At 38.8% G+C, this 8,774-nt stretch overlaps 1 protein-coding gene across 1 annotated transcript in view; it reads left to right on the top strand.

Annotated features, from left to right (window-relative positions):
* Positions 1–1,276: 1,276 nt before the first annotated feature.
* Positions 1,277–8,774, top strand: part of AGPS (alkylglycerone phosphate synthase) — a 185,714-nt gene continuing 178,216 nt past the window's right edge. The window contains exon 1 of the mRNA XM_073882004.1: positions 1,277–1,498. The gene's annotated coding sequence lies outside the window, so the exon portion shown is untranslated. The remainder of the gene's footprint in view (positions 1,499–8,774) is intronic.

Here is an 8,774-nt window from a genome sequence, read left to right as displayed (position 1 = left end):
AGTTATTTTCACTCTCCATGGTGAGGTTTTTGTTGTTGTCGTTTGTTTAAAAGGTACAGGTCACATTTTAGCTTCTGTTCAGTTCATTACACATGAACAATTTAATGTTCTTTGGGATACCCTTGGGCCCTTGAAATGCCATATGTTGAAGGGGCACCTTCCTTATGTTCTCCTTGTCAGCAGATTTTGTTATGAACATCTTGTTGGTAGACCCCTTTGTTAAAAAAAGAAACAACAGGCCCCCAAATGGAGTCATTTAAGCTAAGCCTATGTCACCAAACCAATAGTTAATACCTAACTTAATTGCAGTTTCAGCTTCTCCCAGGAATGTAACCTTGAGTCAGTCAAGCTGAAATTCTTGGTCAGCAGTAGTGAGGTAATCTGCCCGATAGGTTCCTTCCATCCCCTAAAGAAAGATGAGGTAATCTGCCTTTTCCTTATCCCTGCCTCTACAAAAGCCTTCCATTTTGTACAGCTCCTCGGAGCTCTTTTCTGTTTGCTAGATGGGATGCTGCCTGATTCATGAACTGTTGAATAAAGTGAACCTGATTTTTAAATTTACTCAGTTGAATGTTGTTTTTTAACACCATGAGGAATAAGGTTTTAAAAAACCTTAGTGGGGCTTTGAAGTAAAGTATAAAGGTCTTCTCTCTAAGTCTGTTCTACTCCTTTCCTCTTGCATTATTAATTCAACCATAAGTTGCATGCTATGTGTTACCTTCTTGCTAACTTAAGCTTCAGTGCAGCATCTGGTGACATGGGGATCATTTTACAGCAGGTTCAAAGCATCGGTTGACACAAGGGTAGGTAAATGGCATTGTTTATATCTTAAATGAATCCAATACTAACAGCAAACCAGGTGGCTTGGAGTTTGGTTGTATCGGGTGCCCAGTGTCATGGTGCAAACGACCATGCTTATATGACCTTCTGCATGGCGTGGGACCATTGATGATATTATGGTTAAGATACAGAAAACACAGCTAGCGTGGGAGAGATGCTGCTAAGTGGTCAGTTTCTTCATTCACTGATATGTTTGTCATTGATTCTTTACATCCCCACATGACTGATTCAATCTATTTGAAAAAATTAAGTGTAATTATCATACGTTAGGTTCTGACTTTTTTTTTTTTTTTTTTTAAAGGAGTTAGTCTGGAGTAGGCAGTGGTTAGCTGTTGGCTGCTGTTAAAGTCAGTTGGCTCCGGGCTTTTCTAGCATTTTTTCATCTGTGCTGCCATCTAGAGAGGAGAATTAGAAACACACAAAGGTAAACTGGAAGTCCCAAGATGGAGTCTGGGAAAATGGATTCTGTGTATTAATTTGTAGAAAACTGTAAGAAAAATCAGTGAGATTTGGAGGTGGCAATTTTATGTTTTTTCCTCTCTCCCTCCCTGTCCCTCCCACATACAAAACAAGACTTGGATATCTGTTTATTGTTTTTTATGACAACATTCCAGGCATTGCTAGGGAACCATTTCCTGGATTCAAACTGACTTCTTACGTAAGTAAAATTCAATTGTATTAACTTTCTAGTACCTCCAGACTGGTGTCCATAGTTAAAATATTGCTGAAAATGCTCATATTCTCAGTCCTGCAGGATTTGGAGATGAAATGCCAGGGTGTGTGTGTGTGAATTAACAAGGTAAAGAGGTCCTTTGAATGCAGTGGGGCAGTTTCCTGAAGTCAGTGTGTTCCACAGAAACTACTAGTTCTGTTTATAGGTGAAATATTGGTCAAATAAATTTGGGGGAATGCGAGGTAAACAATTTTAAACACTTTTCTTTATTACAGGCAGGACTTCTGATAGGTTTTAATTTACCAATGTACACTGAACTTTCAAGAGAGGAAAATGCTGGGCAAAACTTCCCAAACTTATATGACCTTGAAACCCTGGGCTATTCATAGGACTGGTTTGTGTGGGGCGAACTTTAGGTAAATTTACAACAGGGAAAGGAAGTTGGCCTGCTGCATGCACACCATGTACAAACATACCAGTTATCCCCTGATCTGTCTTCTTCCTTCTGTGTTTAATATTTCTGAAGTTTTCTTTTGGTTTGAGTAGAGATTGGGGAATTTAAATATTTTTTCCTAGCAGAAATATTATGGGAGTAGGATTTGTTTGATAATTGCTACTTCCAGGTAAAACAAAGTAAGTTTACCTATAACTTAGGGTAGATTTTCTCTCGCAGCTTGTATGTCAAATAGTCCATAATAAGATATGGTCTTCTTTTTTTTTTTTTAAAGATTTTATTTATTTATTTGAGAGAGAGAATGAGATAGAGATAGAGAGCACGAGAGGGGAGAGGGGAGAGGGTCAGAGGGAGAAGCAGACTCCCCGCTGAGCGGGGAGCCCGATGCGGGACTCGATCCCGGGACTCCAGGATCATGACCTGAGCCGAAGGCAGTCGCTCATCCGACTGAGCCACCCAGGCGCCCCTAAGATATGGTCTTCTTAGCCACATTTAGTGTGCTCTCACCCTATGCAACGTACCATTTGGTGGAGAGAAGAGGGAGAGCTGAGTAAAATAGGATTCCTGCCTTTATCAAACCATTACATAGGTGGAGTGATAAGGTTAGATACAATTTACTAAAAGATCCCTTATAAATAATGGTCATACCAGATTTATTCATAATTGAAATAACAGGGCTTTGTTTCCCCCATGGAAGAGAATGGCCTTAAAGAAATACTGTTGTAGGAGCATCCGTTGTTTGAGGATTTCGCTTTGTTATTGTTTTTTTAAACTGAAATGTCAGTGGCCATGAGAATATTTCTGTATTAATTCTGAAAAATGGCATTCTTGGTGAAACTAACTGAACAATATTAATGCTTCTTTTTCAATAATTTTCCTGCACTTTAGGAAAGGAAATATATAATTCATGCTTTTGACTTAAGAAGTAATGTCTCTGTTTAGGTATTAATAAGGATAATGATAAATTATCATCTCTCACAAGGGACGTATATTACTTCCATTTTGTAGAAGCAACTGGGGCTCAGAAAAGAGAGTCAGTTTGTCTAATCACTTGTAAATTGTGGGGTTGAGGTTCAATTCTAGTCCTGTTTGCCCCAAATCCTATGGTCCCTTAGGGTGGGGCAGAGTAATTTTAGAAAATGTTTACATACCCCCTGATTTCTATAACCTAAAAATATGACTTGCCAAACTGAAGTGAGAAAAACAGTTTTCCTGGGAGTTAGAGAATTACACACATATATACACATATACGACACTGTAGGCTTTATGAGAGCAGAAACCAACGAACCATGTCTGTTTTCTTTGCATACTTAACAGTGCTTCGTACCTGCTTGGCTTGTAGGTCCTCAATAAAGATTTACTCAGTGAAGTACACACAAATGATAACGTTTGGGATTGGGTGGTGTGTACACACGAACACCTTCAATATCCTATTGTCATTTTTTGCAAAAGAATTCACAGTCATGATTCTGTAAAGTCTTCTCTCTTCATGAAATGGTCTGAACCTGGTCAAGGGCAGTATCCACATTTGCAAATGTATTTTCCAATCAAATCTCAATAATTAATCACATTGTGAGTCAATTTGTGGGATGATTAAGAATCTTCCCCTACATAGTTGTATGGTCATTCTCTAACAAATTCGGTCCCTGGAAATGGATAAAATTAGTAGGCTTGAAAGAAAACTAGATTTGAAGGCAAAGACTAAATATTTGTTATACTTGTATTCTTGGTGCCCTGCTGTATAATAGGTGCATAGCACACGTCGAAAAAGAAGGAAGAAAGCAAGCAAGTGGGGGACCGGTGGTGGATGTTTTAGCCTTGGTTCAGCCATATAAACTTGGCCCCTCATTTCTCCTTTTCGTTCCTCAATTTGCTTACCTAGTTGATCACTAAGGCTTCTCTAGATTCTTTCTTGGTATAAACAAGACCATGTTTCTTCGGGTCCACTAGGGGGTACTGTAGTACCAGTGCAGTGGCCACCATCTTCCAATTTATCCAATTCTGGTAATTTTTTTTCCCTGAATTTACTCCCCTGAGAAACATTCCCTACTTTTAACTTTCAAACTCAAATTTACACTACAAAGTATATGTTTTAATTCAGTAATAGAAGCTGGATAAACCTGGGAAGAATTTAGCTTAATGACTCATTCAGCTCAGTAGGGAAATTAGAATCATAGAGCGATTTGCATATAAAATAATGAGATGTTAAGATTTTGCTTGGGCCAAAAAGAAGGGCCTTGAAACTCTTAAAAGAAAATAAAATGGAACAAATTCTAGTTACCCTAACAACAACAACAAAAAGACATAAATTTAAGAAGTGTGCCAAATCTAAGTGAAGACAGCTATACCAGGAGTATAAAAGAAGGCTTAAGAAAATAGAGATATACCATGTTCTTGGATAAGAAGATTCAAGATTGTAAAAATTTTAAATTATTTCTCAAATGTATTCATAAATATAGTACAATTCCAATTAAATTCCAATGGGACATTCTTGGAAACATGATGAAAGAGTTCTGAAATTCACTGAGAAATATTAAGCTGAGAAGAGCCAAGAAAAGTTTTTAACCTTTTGAGCGGGAAGGGGTGAGCTATCAGATGTTTAAAAATATTATACAATGGCTGCAATTAAAACAGTGTCATAGTGATAACAAAATAAACAGACCAATAAAACAGAAGAGCAAGTCCAGAAATAAACCCAAGTATGTGGCTGTGTGTGTGTGTGCGTGCGCACTTGTGTGTGTGTCCATGTGTGCTGGCTACCTAGCATCCCAACACTTTTCCCAGTATGGAAACTGAAGAAGGGCAGATTGTCACTCTTCCTGACAGCAAGGGCATCAGCATAGAGCTGAGGTTTGTCCAGTGGGATTCTGAGACTCAATCCAGAAGGAGTGATATACAAAGGTGCAGGGACTAGCAAGTTATTTACAGAGATGGTAGTGACCTCAATAATCGAGGAGAAGAAAATGTCTGATGGTGGCAGTGTCACTGAAAACATTCTGCTTAACCTCTTCCTATAACGGCTCTTGGCCGAGTTCTGGCAGCATTCTAACCAGACTGTTCCTACAGAGGTTCTTGGCTGAGTTTTCTGTTGCCAGCCTCTTTTGGCTCCTATCTGTTTTCTGAGCCTGGTTTTTAACTTTCCCACAGATTTTGTGAGCCCTTGGTAGCCTTCCAACAAATTCCATTCTGTTTAAGCTACCTAGAGTTGATCATTAATGCTTGCAACTATGAATCCTGGCTTGTACAGAAACTGGTGTTGGGGAGTTGGTTTCAAACAACAGACTCTTAACAAAATGATGAGACTAGTTATCCAGACTCATTATGTTTGAAGATAATAAAAACCCAATTAATATTCAGAGATGGGATGCTGGAAGCCCATAGCTTGTTATGGTTAAAGAAAGTAATGCCTGTGAACATTAGGACTAAGGTGGGCATTGAAGACAAGACCATGGAGGACCTAACTGTTGTTACCATAGAAGAGCATGAAGGATATGAGGAATTCAAGAGCTGTGTGCTGGGGTTAGCTGTTTCCATTGAAGAGGTTAACAAATGGAAACTCTAGATTCTCATTTTAAAACATGAGCTGAAACCCAAACTGGAATTTGTTAAAAGAAACTCTTATCGCCCTAGGACTGAGATAGCTATAACTCAGTATTTGTTCTTTCTGATTGCTTACAAATCAATTGAATTCACCTCCTTAACCGGGGTCTTACATGAATATATGCTAAGGTGCTGATCCCAAAAGAGTTATAGCCTTAAAATTAAAATACCACGTAGAAGAGAATTTGGAGAACTTAGAAGGTAACCCCCTCTAACCCCCAAACTTCACTGAGCCTCCTTGCCAGCTGAAGCAGTATCTCCGTTTGCTTATGAGGCTGTTCCTCCTTTGTCTGATGATACTGAAGCACCCTAGTTTGAGGGAGTTACCTTACAAGAGGAAGCCAGTTCACCAATGCCCTACTCTTACTCTGCATATCTCCAGATCTTTAGAGTTAAATTCTGGTATGTTTCAAGAGGCCTATTACAAAGGGAAATTCAGGAAGAGATGGCTCAAGCACCAAAGGAATCTGAAGAGTTTTGCTAATTAACCTGTGGAATGTGGGTTAGAATAGATTTTAAGAATGCTGCATGAAGAAGAGGAGGACACAATTGTATTCTGGGCTGATTTACAATCAGGGTTTACAAGAGATTCTGGATTAACTGTTCTAGTTTGCGAACCTGGGGATAATTCTGTTTGTTCTGCTAAAGGTTGACTGAAATCTGGACATAACAGTGACTCATGTAAAATGAAGTTAAGATGCAAATCTCTTCAATAAAATGTAAAAGAACAAATTTAAAAATTTCAAGAGAGGAATGGTGGAGTGGATTTATCATTTCTGACCCAACCACTCACCTCAACTATGTCTTTCAATAAGGTCCAGAAGCCATTCTTCACAAAGGCCTTTATAGAATATGTGTGGCTGTGATTCTAAAGTGAGAGGAAAAAGCATTGTACCTGAACCCTTTACCAACAGGAAGAGGCACTATTTTTGTGGACCTTTTTGGATTTTTAGAGGCTGGCTCCTGGGTCCCACTGTAACAACTAACCCTGGGACACCAAGTGATTGCAATCGCAATTGCTCATCATGATCCTGGTGTTATCTGAGACTTCTAGCCCAAGTTGAAAAGGTAAGTATAGAACCAGGCTTGGACAGGTTTTGAAGGCAGGTAAATTTAATGAGAAAGTTGCCTATAATTCTCTTGTTGCTTATCATGTCAGACTGCTGTCCCTTACACATATGGCTTCACAGGGGTATTCACATGATCAATTAGGTGGAAAAAACTAAACCCTGGTTTACAAATGTTTCTTACTGGCCTGAAGGGCATTGGTCTAGCATTTACAGCTCACTCAGAGACCAGAAGGACAAAGGAAAAGAATAATCCTCACAAGGGGCAGAACTTGAACTAATAATATACCTCATTGTTCAGTTTGCCTGGAATCAGCGGTGTCTGACAATTTGATCTGGTAACCTGACCAGTAACTTGGGAGGGGTAAGACTTGTGGCAAGGAAGTTTGAGAAAAAGGTATGTGATAGGACCTTTAGAAACGGGCCAGGAGATGTGAATATGATTTCTACACTGCTGAAAAGAGAAGTAGAGGTGATCAAATTCCCTGGTTATAATATTTAACATTTTAGTTAGCTTTGGAGCTTATACTGGAGATTAATAATTAAAACAAACTTGATCCAGCAGTAGTTGAATGTGGTAGGGTGTGTGTGAGTGTGTGAGGCAAAGATCTCACCTAACTCCTCTTCACTCTTCCCTTATAAGCCCTTAGGCTCCTCAGAGTATGGTTTGAAAGCTGCTAAATCTAGTCCATCCTCCTTATATATATATTTTATTTTTATTTTTTTAAAAGTTTTATTTATTTATTTGAGAGAGGGAGTGGGGAGGGAGAACGTGCACATGCAGGGGGAGAGGGAGAGGGAGAAGCAGGCTCCCCACTGAGCAGGGACCCCGATGCAGGGCTCAATTCCAGGACCCTGGGATCATGACCTGAGCTGAAGGCAGACGCTTAACTGACTGAGCCACTCAGGCGCCCCGCCATCTTCCTTTAGAGATGAGAAAACGTCGAAAGAATTGACTTGACCTGTCTCAGGCTGAACGCTAGTGGCAAAGCCAGGATGAAACTCAGGTCTGCCTCTCAAGTTAGTGCCCTCCCCAGAACAGCATATTACTTCTGTAACTGGGAATAAGTCCCACTTAATGGCAGCCCCACTCTTCCCCACTATTTAGTTCGTAACTTATCACGACAGAAAAGTGCCACCATTTTCCATTCTTCAAAACATGGAAAACAGAATGGCGGGGGTAGAGACCAGAATGAAAAAGATTAAATATTTGAATGCATATTTGTAATCTCTGTCATATAACATTTTCCTCTCAGGCTTGGAATGGCCTTCCAGGTATAAGTGTCTAAGACTGTGCTAAGCATGTTGTAGTCATCATGTCATTTAAAGGGAAGGCAGATTAATTCTTTGAAAGATGTTGTGTCCAGTTGTAACTTCTCTTATCTAAGGCTGTATTGTCCAATATGATAGCCACTAGCTACATGAGGCTACTGAACACTTGAAATTCGGCTAGTCTGAATTGAGATATGCTGTAAGTGTAAAACACACACCAGATTTTGAAGACTTAGTATGCGAAAATAATATAACATATTTCATTTAGTAGTTAAAAAATATTGATTGTATGTTAAAATGACAACATTTTGGAAAAAAATTGGTTAGATAAAATATTAAAATTTCACACGGTTCTTTTAATTTTTTTGTTAACGTGTCCACTAGAAAATTTAAAATTACATATGTAGTTTGCTGTAATTTCTCTTGATCAGTGTTAATATAAGGAAATCAAACCAAACCAAGTGGAATTTGGCCAAAATTCCCAGTAGTTCATTAGAGTTGTCAGAATTCTAAAGATGTCAGTTACTTAAGTCTATGAGCTGCTGAGCTTTTACTTTTGACAAAATTGCCATTCACAAATTGGAATTTTTGCACTTTTTCAGAAAATACCGGCATGGCAGTGAGCAAACCGGGACAGTACCTAATTCTGTTTTTAAAACAGAATGAATTACATTGTCAGCACTTGATACTTTTGCTCTAGAAATCAGGTAGACAAGAGCTCTTTAGTTCCCCGGGGAAGGTATAGCGAAAATGTTCCTTCTGGTTAACTGCTTTGAACATAGAAATATTTACACTGAAAATCTGAGCCTCATATCACTTTATTATATTCTTTCCAATTTTATTTCACTATAAAATTTCAATTTCTCTA

Source organism: Callorhinus ursinus, unplaced genomic scaffold (assembly GCF_003265705.2).
Source record: "Callorhinus ursinus isolate GAN/ISIS: 27379988/994484 unplaced genomic scaffold, GSC_fseal_2.0 scaffold2, whole genome shotgun sequence".
NCBI lineage: Eukaryota > Metazoa > Chordata > Mammalia > Carnivora > Otariidae > Callorhinus > Callorhinus ursinus.
Note: the sequence above shows the minus strand (reverse complement) of the source record. Positions and strands in the feature narration are given on the sequence as shown.